We start from the raw sequence: 16,916 nt of genomic DNA on the forward strand, positions 1-16,916 counted from the left end.
TATTAGTCCAGCCCACTGGTGTTGAAAGCCAGCTCACTCTGACTACATCTTATCAGCTACCAGCTGCAGTGGAGATGTGATGCCCCCTGTCTGTCTTTTCTGCCATGCTTTCCCAGCCATGATGAAACCTTCACCCACAACTCTAAGCCAAAAGAAACCCTTTCCTCCAATAAGCTGCTTCTGGTTGGGTGTTTTGTCCAAGGAAAAAGAAGGTAACCGTAACAGAAAAGTGCTACTGAGAAGTGGGGCTGTTGCTGCAGTAAGCCTTACCATGAGATTTTTTAATCTTCTGGAACTAATTTGTAAGAGAAATGAGAAAGGATTCGGAGCTTTAGACTAGAGAAGCCTAGCAGTGCTATGAGAAAAGCTTGATGGGCTACTCTAGCGAAAGCTGGAAAGAGTTAAATGCAGAGAGAACTTTGGACTGTGGAGATGTGGTTAATGAGGTTTCAGAGGGGCCTGGGCTAGAGGCACTTTATGTAATGCTCTGTTGGAGACACTGGCTGCAAAGTTGAATAATAGTGATGAACTGATGTGTTTAGTGGAGGAAAATATAAAGCAGAAAGATATGATGTTTGGCACAGGAAAAATGTGAGTAGGTTTGGATCCCAGGTAGAGACTACAGTCTTTAGCTGCAATTGTTTAAGAGACTACCACCATTAAGAATGGTCCAGCTGTCTGCATTGGAACAATTAGAAGTGCTAATTATTCTGAAAGAAGGGAGACTAAAGGAAAAATGCTAAAGAAGTTTCCTGCTTCTCAAAGTTTGCTTTATTTCCCCCAGTGATTAACAAAATAGCCCAGCTTCTACTGGCTTTGAAAGAATCACAAATGCAGGAAATAGAAATGAAGTATGACCATGGTTCCAGGAGCCATTGAGGTTGGGCAGTGTGAAAGGCAGGAGGACAGAGATCCCTTCAAGATTGCCTTGTGAGGCCATTGTATGGAGCTATGAAGTGAACCATGAGTTGAAGTGAGGATCCCAGGATGTTGGAGATGCCAGGATTATGGATGGCCACTGATGAGGGCTGCTGTCTTGGATTGAATTTGACCCAGTATGGCTGGAGGGACAGAACTATCAAGAAGCTTCTTGAAGCCCAAAGGATTTCCTAGGGTGTCCCAGGTACCAGACATGAAGCTGCACAACTTGACATTTTCCTTGCCTGTTTTTTCCTCTTTTATTTTAGTCCAACCTTGCCTTGCTATGACTTCTTTTCTTGCAAGGGGAATGTTCACTCTGTGCTATTATGCATTGACATATATAACTTGTGTTTTGATTTTAAGAGTTTTCAGTTAAGAGACTTTCCTGAGATTCAGAAGAGACTTTAGACTTTTGAACACTATTGGGATTGATAAAGATTATGGGGATTTTTAAAGTTGAAATGAATACTTTTGGTATCATAAGATGGTGGTGAGTCTATGAGAACCAGGGGTGAAATGTGGCAGTTTGAATGATATGTTCCCTATGAAGTCATGTGTTTTGAATGCTCGGTCCCCAGCTGGGAGCAATTTGGGGAAGTTGTGGGGCCTTTGGGAGGTAACGTCTTGCTGGAAGGAGCATGTCACTGGTGGCAAACCTTGAAGCTTATTAATTCAGGCTACCAGGTATTTACAGCAGCTCACTCAGATTACTCCCTGCCAGCTACCGGCTGCAACAGACCTGTGACACCGCTGCCTGCTCTGCCATGCTTTCCCATCCACAATGGAAACGCCCCCCCCCTTGAAACTCTAAACTGGACCTGCTCCCACAATGCAAAGGTAACTTCAATAGGGCACAAGCAAATAGAGGCCAGACGTAGATGTAAGTTGTCTTCCTCAGTCCTTCTCTATGTATTCCTTGAGTCAGAGTCTCTTGCTCACTGAGTCAGTTACAGTAGCTAGCCAGCGAGCACGGCTTATTCCCCATATCCGCCTCTTTGAGCGGGGGTCACAGGCATATGGGATGAGACCCAGAGTTTTCATATGGGTTCCAGGAATCCAAATCCAGATCCTCATGCTTGCATGCAAGCACTTTACCTACCTAGCCATCTTTCCTGACCTTGCTATTGAAGTTTATAAGTCTTTTGTATGGTTTTGCTTAGTCTTTCTTATAAATAGTGAAATCATCGATGTATTTCTACATCCATTATTCCTCCACTTTATCCCGCGCTTTCTTTCTGCTCCACCAGTGAAGAAGGCTCCCCTCAAGCTGCTTCGTCTACTTCAAACACCCTACAGGGTTGATTAACAGAGAGTGGAGAAAGGGGATGTTGTAGATTCACAGCCAAAGTACCTCAGGCTTGCTTTAGCCCCTTAATAGCCATTTTTTGCCCACCTCTGTGTCTGACCTAACATCCTGTGCCTCCCAGGTGAAATGTACTAACAGACCACCAGCTTCCGCTAACTATAGCAAAGATTTCTCCACTTTGCTGTAATGTGCTTGCCTGCTGATTTTACTGCTATTTCAAAAGTGCCTTAGTCTATAACCAACTTTCTTTTGTTCTGTAGCTATAAAAACCTCATCAAATTGTTAGCATGTTGGAAGACAGAATTTGGAATAACCTGAATCTGTGTTCCTGGGCTATATGGTCACTCACATTTGGCTCCGGAATAAATTACCATTCCTTCTGAGGTGAGAGCTTTGTGTCCTGCATTGACATGCTTGTTCTTATTTTTCTCTCATGTTTTTTGTTTTTTGTTTTTGCTTTTGCTGTTAATAGAATGAGGAATTTTTTTTCATTCTCTCCTTTTTCTCTTCCATTAGTTTAGAAACTATAAACTATTTCCTCTTTCAGTGACTATCACAGATATATACTAGTTTATCAAGGTATAAATTTGAACGTTTTTTCTCTAAACAACACAGATTTTATCATCAAAACATTCATTTTCCTCCCCACTTATGTGTTATTTTATTCCATGTTGTTTTTAATCTTATTTTTCTTCAGTTTTTGAGACAAGGTCTGACCATGTAGCCCAAGTTGCTTGGTTTATATGCTATTTTAATTAAACTAGTTACTTTTTTCTTGTTTCCAAGGGGGCAAAAAGCACTTTTTACTTTACATAGGCAATGCATTTTTAGTTTCAACCATATGCTCACCATTTTTCTCACTTGTTCTGTCTGTGATGTGATCCTGACAAGGGATTTGCATTCCTTTTGCATGATTATTATTATCCCTTAGGGATTTCCTCAAAAATCTCTGGCAACAAATTCTCTTAATTTTTTTTATTTTCTAAAACTGTTTTTAGTTTGTTCTTATCTTTGAATTATATTTTACCTGTGTACAGAATTCTAGATTGTTTGTTTCCTTACTTGTTTGTTTTCATCAGATCATTTGATTCTAGGATTCAATTGCTTCTGTTAAAAAAATTATCTGAATGTTGCTGCTTTAAAGGTGGTCTATCTCACTACCCCACCTCCCAGATTATTATCATGTGCCTACATATAGTTTGTATTTTAAGAGATTTGTGGGGATTTTTGATCTGTTGATTTTATTCTTTAACAGTTATCCAAAAAGAAAAAAAAAAAAACTTAGCTTTTATTTCTTCAGACATTTCCCATCGACTCTGAACTCCAGTGAGATTTCTTTTCATGCTATTCCTTATGTCTCTAGATACCTTACTGATTTTTCTATGGCTTGTGTCTTTGTGCTGCATTCTGAATAATTTATTTGACCTATCTTCTAGAACACTTACTCTCTCTTCACCTCTGTCTAACTGATATTAAGCCTATTCATTCACAGTGTTTTTAAATGTTATTTTTCATTCCTCAAAATTTTATTTGATTTTCTTCTTCAGATCTGTTTAGGGTTTCATCATAATTTTATATTCCCTATAGATATTTCAAGTTAGTCTTTAAGTATGGTAATCATATTTGTTTTGGAATGAACTTGACAATTACAACATCTAAAATGTGTGCAGGGGCTGGAGAAATGGCTCAGTGGTCAAAGGTGCTTGTTTGCAAAGCCTGGCAGCCTAGGTTCACTTTCCCAATACCCACCTAAAGCCAGGTGCACAAAGTGGTGCATGTGTCTGGAGTTTTGTAGTCTCAGGAGGCCCTGATGCACCAATTCTCTCTCTCTCTCTCTCTCTCTTTCTCTGTGGGTGTCTGCTTCTACCTCTCCCTCTCAAATAAATAGAAAATACTTTAAAAATAGTTTAAGTCTATGAAGATCTGTTTCTTATGTCTATGGGTTTAACAAATTCTGTTAACTTCTCTTTTTCTTGCAAGAATTCCTTGAGGCCTTGAATGAAAACAAACCTTTCTGAGATAACTTTAGCTTATTTTCACCAGCTGTTTGGGGCATTGCCACTCTGGGAAGTTTAAAGTCTAACTTGGACACCCAGGCCCCATGAATTTGACTTACATGTCTACATGAAGGTCAGGTAAAATTTTAATGACCAGAAGAGTTGGGTTTATGTTTTGGTTTTAATATTTTTATTTATTTATTTGCCAGAGGAGAGAGATAGAGAATAAGAGTGGACATGCCAGGGCTTCTTGCCACTGCAAACGCCAGACACGTGTGCCCACTTTGAATATATGGCCTTATATGGGTACTGAGGACTCAAATCCAGGCCATCAGTCCTTGCAAGCAAGCACCTTTAGTCACTGAGCCATCTTTTCAAACCTGCTTACTTACTTACTTATTTATTTACTTTTATTTTTATTTGAGACAGAGAAAGAGAGAGAAAATGGGCATTCCAGGGCCTCCAGACACTGCAGACAAACTCCAGATGCATGCACCACCTGATGCATCTGGCTTACGTGGGACTTGGAGAATCGAACCTGGGTCCTTAGGCTTCACAGGCAAGCACCATAACCACTAAGTCATCTTTCCAGTCCCTGTTTTTATTTTTAACTCTCCTATTTTGCTTTGTGCTTAAGCAACTTGCCTTAAAACTTCTGATCACATTTACACTTTGGAAATAGGCATTGGACTTTGCTTGCCTTGTGTGCTTGTGTGTGCACGCACACATGTGTGTGTGTGTGTGTGTGTGTGTGTGTTTCTCTTTCACACACACAGAAATAATTATATTTCTTTTATTTTTATTTTCATTTTATTGTTTTGTTTTTCAAGGTAGAGTCTCACTCTAGTCCAGGCTGACCTGGAATTCACTATGTAGTCTCAGAGTGGCCTCGAACTCATGGCGATCCTCCTACCTCTGCCTCTCAAGTGCTGGGATTAAAGGCATGAGCCACCATGCCCAGCTGAAATTCTTATCTTTAAAAAAATAACATAAAATAAAGTGAAAAATTGAAGGTCCAGTTCAACAATAGCCTTCACGGTAAAAACAGTTTCTGAACTTGGTTTATTGTTGGTTCCTGGCTTCCCTTAGATATTGAATGCTAAATTCTTACTGATATAGTTCACCAGTTGCTCAGTGTTCTTAAGACTTTTAAAGAGTATGCCCTAATTAGTTTTACTCCCATTGTTTTTTGTTTGGTTGGTTGTATTTTGTTGTTGTTGTTGTTGTTTTGTTTGTTTTTTGGTAGGAAGTTTGTTCTAGGTACCTAGCAATGAGAAAGCCAGACACAGACTGTTCCTTCTCTGAATGTGAAAGCTTGCAAAGAGGAGAGAAGCCATCGTGAATCCCTACCCGCAGAACAAAGCAGAGACTGGTGATTTGACTTTTCAGAGGGACTTAAGGAAAACGTTAATTGTTATGTGCACATATACAAAAGCAGAAATGGCACTCGCCTTTAATCCTAGAACTCAGGTGGCAGAAGTAGAAGGATTGCTGTGAGTTTGGGGACACCCTGACACTTGCCTGTGAATTCCAGCTCCTTCTGGGCTAGAGCAAAACTGTACCTTGAAAAACCTAAAAATTAAAAAAAAATGTAAAAATTTCAGACTAGTAGAGATTAGAGACTCTCAGACTCTTGGTATAGGGTTAGAGGGAGGGCCAACCAAATTAGAACTTCTCTACCGAGACAGATCTCATTAATTCAACAAATACTATAGAACAACTATTCTACAACCTGCAGATCCTGCAGATAGAGCAGTGAAAAAAAGTTCCCATCCTCATTGAACATAAACATAATAAACTGATAATATAAATGTAAATAGTGCAAGGAGATTCGTATCAGCTCCTTATCTCTGCCAGGTTCTAAGCAGCATAGGTATGTAGCACAGTTGGGATTCAACTATCAGTGAGTGTCATATTTCTTGAGGCTAGCTCAGCAGGTGACAAAAAATAATAGAGTGGAAAGGCTTTATTTCTTTTTCCCCTTAATAGCCAGTGCTTCACAGACATCCGTTATTTTTCTTTCCTCTTTAAATTTCTGCCCTTTCCAGACTGGACATAATTGGGAGCAAAAAGGCTAGTTGGTACCATTTGCATGACAAACCTTGTTTCAGGTCCACTGGTTGGAGTTCCTTCCTTTGAAAAAAATCAGATTTTCTTTCTTTCTTTTTAGTCCATGCCAAGTCATGCTGACAGGTCTTGCCCTTAAGCTTGGGGAATGTTTGGGAAGTTGAATACACTATTTAGTCAATTGGGAATGCCCAAATAAGTTTATTTCTGGATTTGGAGGTCTTGACCCTAATTTCAAGTCATAACACTCTGCTTCTATCATAATATGTGTGAGCAGAGACTAAGCACAGCGAGTTGGTCTGCCAGCTCAGGCAGGCCTTGCAAGGCTGACTCAGGCTAACAGGACAAAAGGAGAGAAACTTCTTCCAAGTCTCGGTGCCACAACAGCAGAAGAGTCAAGCAGACACAGGCTGCATGCACCCTATGCTTACCGTTATGAAGATGAGTTGAATGGATAAAAAGAGGCAGCATTCTACAGCATGTGCTCTTAAAGATCCCTTGAAATGTTCCCAGGGGCAGCAAAAGTGTCTGTTTATCCCTTTCTTGAATCTTTTCAAGCGCATTAGCATACTAAAGATTTTGAGAAATTACATAATCATGAAAGCTACTTTTATATTATCAAACATTTCCCAAATTTCCAAAATCGTTTGATACACAGTCTTTTCTCTGTCCACGGGACCTGGTGTTCTGCAAAGACACTGTGGGACAGTGCCATGTAGAAAACATAGTGTCATTATGGTTTTTATGTTAAAGTGAAAACATGGTGGATACCCTCCCTCTCCAAGCATGTGGTATTCTAAACTGCTCTGCTGACCTGGTTTGTGGTTTCTTGCAGCCATGAGAGTGATTGAGGAAGAAAGGGACCTACTGGAGGATACTGAGTTGCTCAGAAACAAGCAGAAAAGGGCCCAGCCACCATTGATACCTGTGGCCTCATCAAGAGAGTTTCTACATAAAACTGGCTTGTTTGTGCTTCTGCCTTTCACCTTTAAATCTACCATGGGATGGACTTGACTCATGAATCATAAACCATTAGCCCAACTGTGAGGAAAGCTGGGTTAATAAATAGCTTCCATGGAGGGAAGAGGTCTGCCCTATGCCAGAACAGAGAACTTCCAAAGATAGAAATGGAAGAGGGGGCTGGAAAGATGGTTTAGTGCTTAAAGCACATGCATGTGAAGCCTAAGGACCCAGTATCAATTCTCCAGATCCCACATAAGCCAGATGCACATGATGGCATATGCATTTGGAGTTCGTTTGCAGTGGCTAGAGACCCTGGTGTGCCCATTCTCTTTCTCTCTCTCTCTCTCTCTCTCTCTCTCTCTGTCTGTCTTTCTCCCCCTCTCTCTAATAAATTAATTAATAAAAATAAACCTCAAAAAAGAAGAAATGGGGGGGGGTTATGGAGGCAACCGAAAATGGTGGCACATGCTCTCTTCCCCTAAGTAGCTTTCCATCCCCTGACTTTCTTACTTGATATTAAACTAGAGTTTGGTCCTCCATCCTCTACACTGTACTTGCTCTCTCTTCTATTACACATCTTGCAACAGTATGAAAAGTTCCATAGATAATGCCATACATTGAAAAGGTTCTCCAGCAAACTAAGCAGATTATTTAATGATACAATCTCACTACCACCTATGGAGCTACCATTGCTGGAAATGGCTTAGGTTGAAAACTTCTCATCCAAACCTCCTGTACTTTTTTTAACCATCCTCTCTTCATAAGTCCCCTGTCTGGGCATCATTGTTCACATTTTCACTCTGAAACAAAATCCTATTAATTTCCATAAATAAGTAAATAAACCTCCAGCCAACACAGACACACAGCTACCTCATTGGTGTTGTAATTTTAGATGATGTTTTCCTGAAAAAGTTCTTGGGATTCTCTGAGCAACCACAAGGAACTTCATAAAGAAATTTTAAAAATAGGGCTGGAGAGATGGCTTAATGGTTAAAGTGCTTGCCTGCAAAGCCTAAGAACTCATGTTCAAATCTCCAGGTCCCATGTATCCAGATGCAGTGATGCAAGCATGCAATGTTGCAAATGTGCCGCAAGGGAGTGCATGCATCTGAAGTTCGCAGCAGGCTGAAGGTCCTGGCATGCCCATTCTCTCTCTCTTTCTCTCTCAAATAAAAATAAGAAATAAAAAATGGACAGATATGGTAGTGCACACCTTTAATCTCAGCACTTGAGAGGGCAAAGGTAGGAACATCACTGTGAGTTCGAGGCCAGCCTGGGACTACAGTGTAACATCCAGGTCAGCCTGAGCTAGAAAGAGACCCTATCTTGGAAAATCAAAAAATAAAAATAAAAAAAATTAAAAATGGTTGGAAATGGAGAGATTGCTCAGTGGTTAAGGTGCTTGCCTGCAAAGCCTAATGACCAGATTAGATTCCCCAGTACCCACATAAAACCAGAAAACCAAAGCAGTGCATGCATTGGGAGTTTGTTTTCAATGGCTAGAGGCCTTGGTGCATACATTCTCTCTCTCTTTCTCTGTCTTTCTTGAAATCCTTCTGTCCAAATCATGGGAGGACTGAGGTGAGGTGGGGTCTCCCAGGAAGTTCTCAAATATCAGCCTAGTAATATCCTGCTTAGTATGCCTAGAGGCCAACAACAAAACTAAATTCTAACAGAGCGTGGCAGTGGAATGAGCCGAGGAGTCACACTCAAGGATTCAAAAGAGTGTGACGTGGCATCTGCCATCACACAGCCAGACCCATTCTAGAGTCAGTATTCACTCTGGAAGGCATGAGCTAGAGGGAAGAATGAGTCATAGGGGTGCAATAGAGGGAAGAAGGAAGAATGAGTCACAGGGTGCAATAGCTCTTCCAAAGAAAAGAGCTGGTCACAAGTTTCCCAGCTGCCTCTGAGCAAGAAGCCTGCCAGAGGAGGAGAGGCCATGGAGAGCAATCCACTGCATTCCCTGTCGACTGATGCTTGCCTAAGGTAGCCCCAAACAAATCTCTGAGAGAGGGCCCAGAAATACTTGAGGAGGGAAACTTTCAGAAACAAAGAGATTCCTATCTGTCAAACTCAGGAAAGAACCCAGGGTAGAACCAGATTCACTGACATGGGGAACCTCTCTGTGGGACTGAGCCATCTGATGCTTTCTCCAGGTTGATGATATCAAAGTCAAATTACAGGACACCCAGCTGTTACCCACTGCAGACTCTCTCACGGAATTGTGTGGGGGATGCGTTTTGATGACCAGAAGGGCTATGCAGTATTAAGCATGAGAGTCGAGAGTAGGAAGAGCACTTTGGTCAGGGTTTTATTTTCCCCCTTCCTTTAGGGAGGGGACACAGCCACAAATGCCAAACATAAGCCTCAGGTGGATCTTCATCTTTCTCCTTGCACATGTAGACTTACACTTTGAGAGTTCACAGCCCATACAGCTCTGGACAGACTAAAGTCACATTCAAGTCAGATAAGGGATAAATCCCATTAGACATCATTTGAATAGAAGGCTCCAAAGGTTCCCCTTTCTGACTTTGGATCAGTGCTGTCTTGGCACACAGATCGTACATTTGCTGTAAGTTTCTTGAGAATATATGCCAAGCCCCCACCCTGCCCCGGCCCTTCTGGTACTCAGGATCAAACCCAGGGCCTTGACGATGTCAGGCAAGTACTTTACCACTGAACTATATCCACAGCCCTGAACCATGCTTTTGTATCTGTAACTCTTAGGAGAGTGGCAAACACTTGAAAGAAAGATATAAGATAGACAGATAGATACATAGATACATAAACTGACCCCCTAGTTATCAGAGTAGAGGCAGGAAGTCATCTTTGTATACAGGTAGGAAATGACTGAAGACTCTGCCTTTCTGTAAAAGAATTTGGACTAACACTCCTGGTTCTATTCTCCTTTATCTCTAGTTCAAGAGTATTCATTGCCTCTGATTTTGAGATTTGTTTGGTGTTTTTGAGGTAGGGTCTCATTCTGGCCCAGGCTGTCCTGGAGCTCTACAGTCCCAGGCTGGCCTCTAACTCATAGCCATCCTCCTACCTCTGCCTCCCCAGTGCTGGAATTAAAGGCATGTGCCATCACGCACAGCCTCTGAGATTTTTTTTTTTTTTTTTTTTTGGTAGGGACAATCTCTGCTCCAAACAAGCTTCCTAGTTAATTTTTCCTATTGCTTACATAAGATTAGAACTCCATTTTCTTCACTCCGCTAAATCAATTTCTATTCTTCTATCTACTTTCTAGCTTCCAAAACTTTGTTATGATTATTTGTTCTTCAATTTGTTTTTATGGCTTATGTCTTTGTAAAATTCCTATTATAATCCTTTTGATAGAGGTGGGTAGTGTTGCAGTCAGTTCGCATTGCTGGTAGAAATCACGCAACCCAGAGAAGTTTGTGGGAAAAAAAAAGAGGTTTATTTTGGCTTACAGGCTTGAGGGGGAAGCTCCATGATGGCAGGGGGAAATGATGGCATGAGCAGAGGGTGGACATCACCCCCTGGCCGACATCAGGTAGACAATAGCAATAGGAGAGTGTGCCAAACACAGGCTTGGGGAAACTGGCTACAACACCCATAAGCCCACCCCAACAATACACTGCCTCCAGGAGGTGTTAATTCCCAAAGCTCCATCAGCTGGGAACCTAGCATTCAGACCACCTAAGTTTATGGGGGACACCTAAATCAAACCACCACATTCCACTCCTAGCCCCCATAAACTGATAACTATTTATGATTTAAAATGCAATTCATGCGGCTGAGCAGCTCGGCTCTGTGCCGGGTTGCAAGCCGGTCTCCAGCGCAGAGACGGTGCCCAGAGCCGCATTGCCCGGAGCCAGCGATTCATGAGTATCTGAGACCACCCAACTCCTTCCTGAGTCCGAGGTCACTGAAATCACCCGGAGCCTCGCTCCTGATCCAAAGTCCCAATGGGACACGCATTGGGGCCTGGGTGTTTCTTTGGCGTTTACTTGCTCTACTGCCTCAACAGTGACCGCGTTTACGTAGGGCTCACGGTCAATCCAGCTGGGCGGGTCCTGCAGCACAATGGTGGTCGCCAGAAAGGAGCAGCCTGGAGGACCAGTGGGAGAGAACCCTGGTAAGAGGGCGCGGATGAGTGTCCCGGAGAGATGCTTGTGGAGGAAACCAGTCCAGGCGCCCGGTGGATCTCAGGCAAGATGATGATAAGGTGAAGGCTGGAACTGATGTGATCATCAGGACTGTTTCCAACAACCATGTTATGAAATCAGCCTTGGTGCCCATCATCCGATAAATAGATAAAGAAAATATTGCACATACACAAAAAAAAACAAATGCAATTCATTCAGTCCAACTTTAAAAGTCCCCATAGTTTTTATCAATCTCAATGATATTCAAACATCCCCATAAACCAAGGTCTTTTAACTGAGTCATAATACCAAAAAAATCCCCCCCAAAACCCATAATGGCACAGAATAAACATTCACACTGCAAAAGATAGCACTGGGCATAGCAAAGAAATATTCAGCCAATACAAGTTTTAAAACAACCAGGGCAAACATCACACTCTGTAGGTTCAAGTCCAACAACTCTAGTCAGTGAGAAATCTCCAAGTCTGATAATTCTAACCAACAACAAGTCTATGGTATTCCATTTCCACCCCTCTAGCTAGGCTAATCACAGTCCTAAAAAACTTCATCAGAGCTAGCAGCTTCCCTTAGCAGCCATCTCATGGTCCCGGCATCTCCACTGGGTCTCCACTGCAATCCATGGTTCATCTTCATGGTCCCATGGGGTCTCCATGCAGGCATCCAGCAAACCTGCTTAACACTGCCCATGGCCATTTCCAAAACACAAAACCGTGTTACAAACTCAATGACCCTCTTCTTTCTGCATTTCTTATACTCCACAATACCAGGTAGGGTGCCAATTTGCTAATCCAGGGGGAAATAAAGCAGACTTTAAAGAACAGGACACTTCTTGAGCACTCAGGCCCCTTCATAAGAGTCTACATTCTTCCTGTTTGCCCCAGTGCAGGTCAGTTCACCCAATCTCCATAGTTGTTATCTCTCAAACAATTTACAGGTAAATAGGCAGCAGTTTAGGCCCAAAGATTTAATTTTTTCTGTGCCATATCCCTCTGCTCATACCAGTGCATTTCTACACAAAACAACCCTGCATAAATTCTCAGGTCAAAGGCACAACAGCAAGCATAACAAAAACTGCTAGCCCAGTCTAAGCAAAGCTCTTTCTCACCCCCATAAGCCAAACCTCACTGTCCATAGTTCTTACTGTATTCAGGTCTTTCAACTCTGACCAGAATAGTCCATCAAGCTGTATTTTCAGCACTGCAAGGTGTCTCTTAGGCAAAAGTTCCAAATCCTTCCACATTCCTCTTGAAAATCAGCTCCAAAAGGCCAAAGCCACACAGTCAGGTGTCCAGCAGCAACCCCACTCTTGGTGCCACTTTACTGTTGCCATCAGGTTTGCATTGCTGGTAGAAATCACCCGACCAAGAACAGCTTGTGTGTGTGTGGGGTGGGGGGGGCAAGAGGTTTATTTTGTCTTACAGGCTCAAGGGGGAAGATCCATGATGGCAGGGTAAATGATGGCATGAGCAGAGGGTGGACATCACCCCCTGGCCAACAGAAGGTGGACCACAGCAAACAGGAGGGTGGGCCTAACACTGACAAGGGGAAACTGACTATGACACCCATAAGCCCACTCCCAACAATATACTCCCTCCAGGAGGCGTTAATTCCCAAATCTCTATCAGCTGGGAACCTAGCATTCAGAACACCTAAGCTTATGGGGGACACCAGAATCAAACCACCACAGGTAGGGAGGAAATATAATGTAGGTGTTTACCTTTTGCTTTTTTAAATAACAGCTTCATAGTGTTTAAATTACATCCCTCTGTCCAACCCATGATCCATACTCCCTCAATAGCTCCCAATCCCAGCATATATCTTCCTGAATGATAAATGCTATTTACTTCTGTCTTATCTGCTGGACTGCAAAGACACACTTGCAGCTCTCACTGGCCTTCTTCCTTCAGGAATGCCTCTGGCTAAAGGAGATGATTTTTTTCCCTGCTAAGTGGAAAACTACAGACTATATGAGATGCTCCCCCAAAGGCAATGTTCCAGGCCATGCAAAGACTACAGTCCAAACTACTCAAAAAAAAAAAAAAACCTTATTATTACTATTGTTATTATTACTGTGAAAATATTTTCCTAAATTATTCTTCAATGTTAAATCAGACATTAACTTCCCTAGAAATTATGAATAGTGTTTTGTATAGTCGACACACTTTAGCATTCATCAATTAGGTTTGGTAATTTACTATCATTATCTGGATAATTAAATTTGAAACTGAATCTCTAGAGGAGAAAGACCAATTTGGAAATATCACTCCAGACAGATGCCCATGAGCTCGGCTCCTCCTTTCTTGCCCTCTTATAAAAATTAGTAAGCTCTGAGATGGAAATGGGCCAAGCAGGGGTCCCATGGGTTCCTCCTCCTTATGCAGTCCAAGCCCCATAGCATCCTTTCCAGAGTTTCTCCCACAGCTAGGAGAAAGTTGCCCCAGTTGTCACATTCACCAGAGTCACTTCTTTATATTCAGCATTTCCCCCACTAATGCATACACAACAGAGTTGCTTTAGCCTTTATGCTTACAACAAAAAGGGAGGTGACCTGGCTATAGCTATAAACCAAGCAAGACGTACAGTGGCTGGAGGGTACTTAGGAAGTGGCTGAACTGCTCTGAATGCTTGTCTTTCCAAAGTCATACACGGAAATGCTAAGCCCCAACGTGGTGATATTTTAAGGTGAGTCCTTTGGGAGAGAAATAGTTGTGACCCTCACAGATGGAATTTGTGTCTTTATATAAAGAATCCCAGGCTGGAGAGGTGGCTCAACCATTAAGGCACTTGCCTGCAAGACCTAAAAACCCAGGTTTAAGTCAGGATTGAGTCCCCAGTACCCACATAACACCAGATGCACAAAGCACATGCAACTGGAGTTCATTTATAGTGGCCTAAGGCCTTGACACACCCATTCTCTCTGTGTCTCTTCTATCTTTCTCAGCTTGCAAATAAATAAAAATATTGAAATAAAGAATCCCAGCCAGGAGTGCTGGCACACACCTTTAATACCAGTACTTAGGAAACAGAGGTAGGAAGATCACCAAGAGTTCGAGACCATCCTGAGACTACACTGTGAATTCCAGGTCAACCTAGGCTAGAGTGATACCCTACCTCAAAAAAAATAAAAATAAAATAAACAAAAACATATGAATCCCTTCTGAGCATACACTGATAAAGTGGCAGTATATAACATGAAAAAGGGCCCAGACCAAAACCCAACTATGCAAGAATCCTGCTCATTGGCTCCCCAGCCTCCAAAACTTTGAAAAACAAATCCTGAGGTTATTTCACAGACCTGTAGCAGTTACTGTCTGCTGCTGAGGTTTCTACTACAAGAGCAGAAAAATAAAAGTGTCTTCCTATTTTCTGTCTGCCTGACTTTGGCAGCCAAAATTAATAGAAAATTCCAGAGGAAAAAAAAACATGTAGAGAGAATATTATTTCAAAGAAGAATGTAAAATTTGACTTTACATGAGGTGTATTGGGAAATTTTCCCAACCACTCTCACCTCATTGATTATACTTTTAAAAGGTTAAAACTAATTACAAACAAGCCAGCGAAAAATAATCTTCAGTGTTTACAAGTTACACAGTTTACAAATAACAACTCACAACAGCCCAAGTTAAGTCATCAGGAATACTATGGGACAGATGAAGGGCCTTTACAATGCTCTGCTTGGACACAGCACTATCATTGACTGTGCAGGTTAACTTTTTAGATTGATTTCTTTTCCATACTTCAGAGACAGACGTTATCTGTCTTCTCATCCCTCCCTGTTTCCACTTTCTCTAGTCTCATCCTGGTTCTACAACAATACTTCTGATGCTCATGCAACAGTGCCCTGTAGAAAGCTTAGTCCTAAAGCCATGGGCTCTGGCTGTTAAATCCCAGTGGCAGAATTGGGTTACCCATCCCCACACAGTGAGTGAGTTGTTGGTCAGGGAAACCCATGAGGTCCTCAAAACAGTGTAGGTCATTGCCAAACCAATCAGTTACCCACCAGAGCTAAAAGGTAAGACACTAGTGCTGAAGACACCAAGGCTGTTGTTACAGGACATTGAGAGACCACGCTGGAACTGAGAGGGAAGTCAGTTCCCTCCTGGCTAGTCCTCATGGCACTGGATATGAGAATTCCTGGGGGATAATGGTCACCAACAGTATGAACAAGTAAGAGATCCTGCAAGTAACAAAATCAACCAGCCAGGCAAGAAGTTCACTCCTGTGCAATAGTAGCACACGGCCTATGCAAAGAACAGTAGGAGAGAACTAATTGCCAGTACTGGAAACCAAGGCAGAATCCTATGGATAGGACACTCCAGAGAGAAGCTCCCACTGCTCTTTGGCTAAGAAGAGTGGGTATACGCATTAGCAAATCTCTCAAATAACGATGCTTACCTCCTTTAATTCAAACTGTTCTCACCTTTGGTTAGAGAATCTATTTGACTTTACAGATAGGAGAGCATAGTAGGGAGATCCGAGATCCATAATATGACAAGAAAAGATAGTCAAGTGCCTCCTGCAAGATGTATTACCTCTATACAATATCTGCCAGGGCCTGGGAGGTAGTGCAGAAGAAGAAGCAATTTCAACACAAATACTGCTCTCACTGCTCACCTGACAACCAGCTGCAGAGAGATAGCAACAGACACTGTGGTCACTCAAAACTCTTCAAAGCATAATTCCAGAGGCCACAGAGAGCTCAACACCAGATAAGACTTCTTACACACCCTCTAAGGCTCATAGAACATTGCAGAAGAGGGTACAGAAGAATTTTAAGAGCCACAGGGTGGGTAGGAGTATCCTGAAACATGGTTGTCACACACCTCCCCCACCCCCAACTCCAGAGAATGACTGAGGCCTTCATGATCCCACAGTGAATGCCAATAACCCCACTGCGGAGGGCCCTTAGTGGGATAGAGGTGCAGGAGGAGGATGTGAGTATAACCTTATATAAATAAATATGACCTGGCTCTTGTTGTGGCCCACTAGAATGCTGGAAAGATTGTCACTGAATGTTAGCCCCAAAGGCAGCTTGATGAACCCTCTCTCATTTATCATTAGATGTTACTCTTATATCCCATTAAAGAACTCTTCCACCTCAAACTATAGCCAGCCTGGCTTTTGCACATGTGTCCTTAAGGGAAAGAGGAGACAAATGCCTCAGGATAAGGTGATTTTCCTGGAAACATGGTAAAACTTTAATCCTTCTCACTGCAGATTGCTCATGAAGCCTGATTTCAGGGTTATGATTCTTACATATCACATAATATTAACAAATATAACAGTAATAATAACATTTTCAGCTATCTTTATGCTAGAGCTTCCATCTTGTGAAACAGGTATTTTACTATCCCCATTTTTGTAAGGAAATAGCCTCTTAGAGAGAAAATAACATTTCCAAGGTTACAAAGATAGCTGGCGATACAGTTGAGATTCCAATCCTGGTTGTTTTGTGCCAGTTCCCACAGAATGAATCCCGGTCACCCTGAATTATTGGACTGTTTCTGGTTGCAAATAAAATAAACC

The sequence above is a fragment of the Jaculus jaculus genome, chromosome 1 (assembly GCF_020740685.1).
Source record: "Jaculus jaculus isolate mJacJac1 chromosome 1, mJacJac1.mat.Y.cur, whole genome shotgun sequence".
Taxonomy (NCBI): domain Eukaryota; kingdom Metazoa; phylum Chordata; class Mammalia; order Rodentia; family Dipodidae; genus Jaculus; species Jaculus jaculus.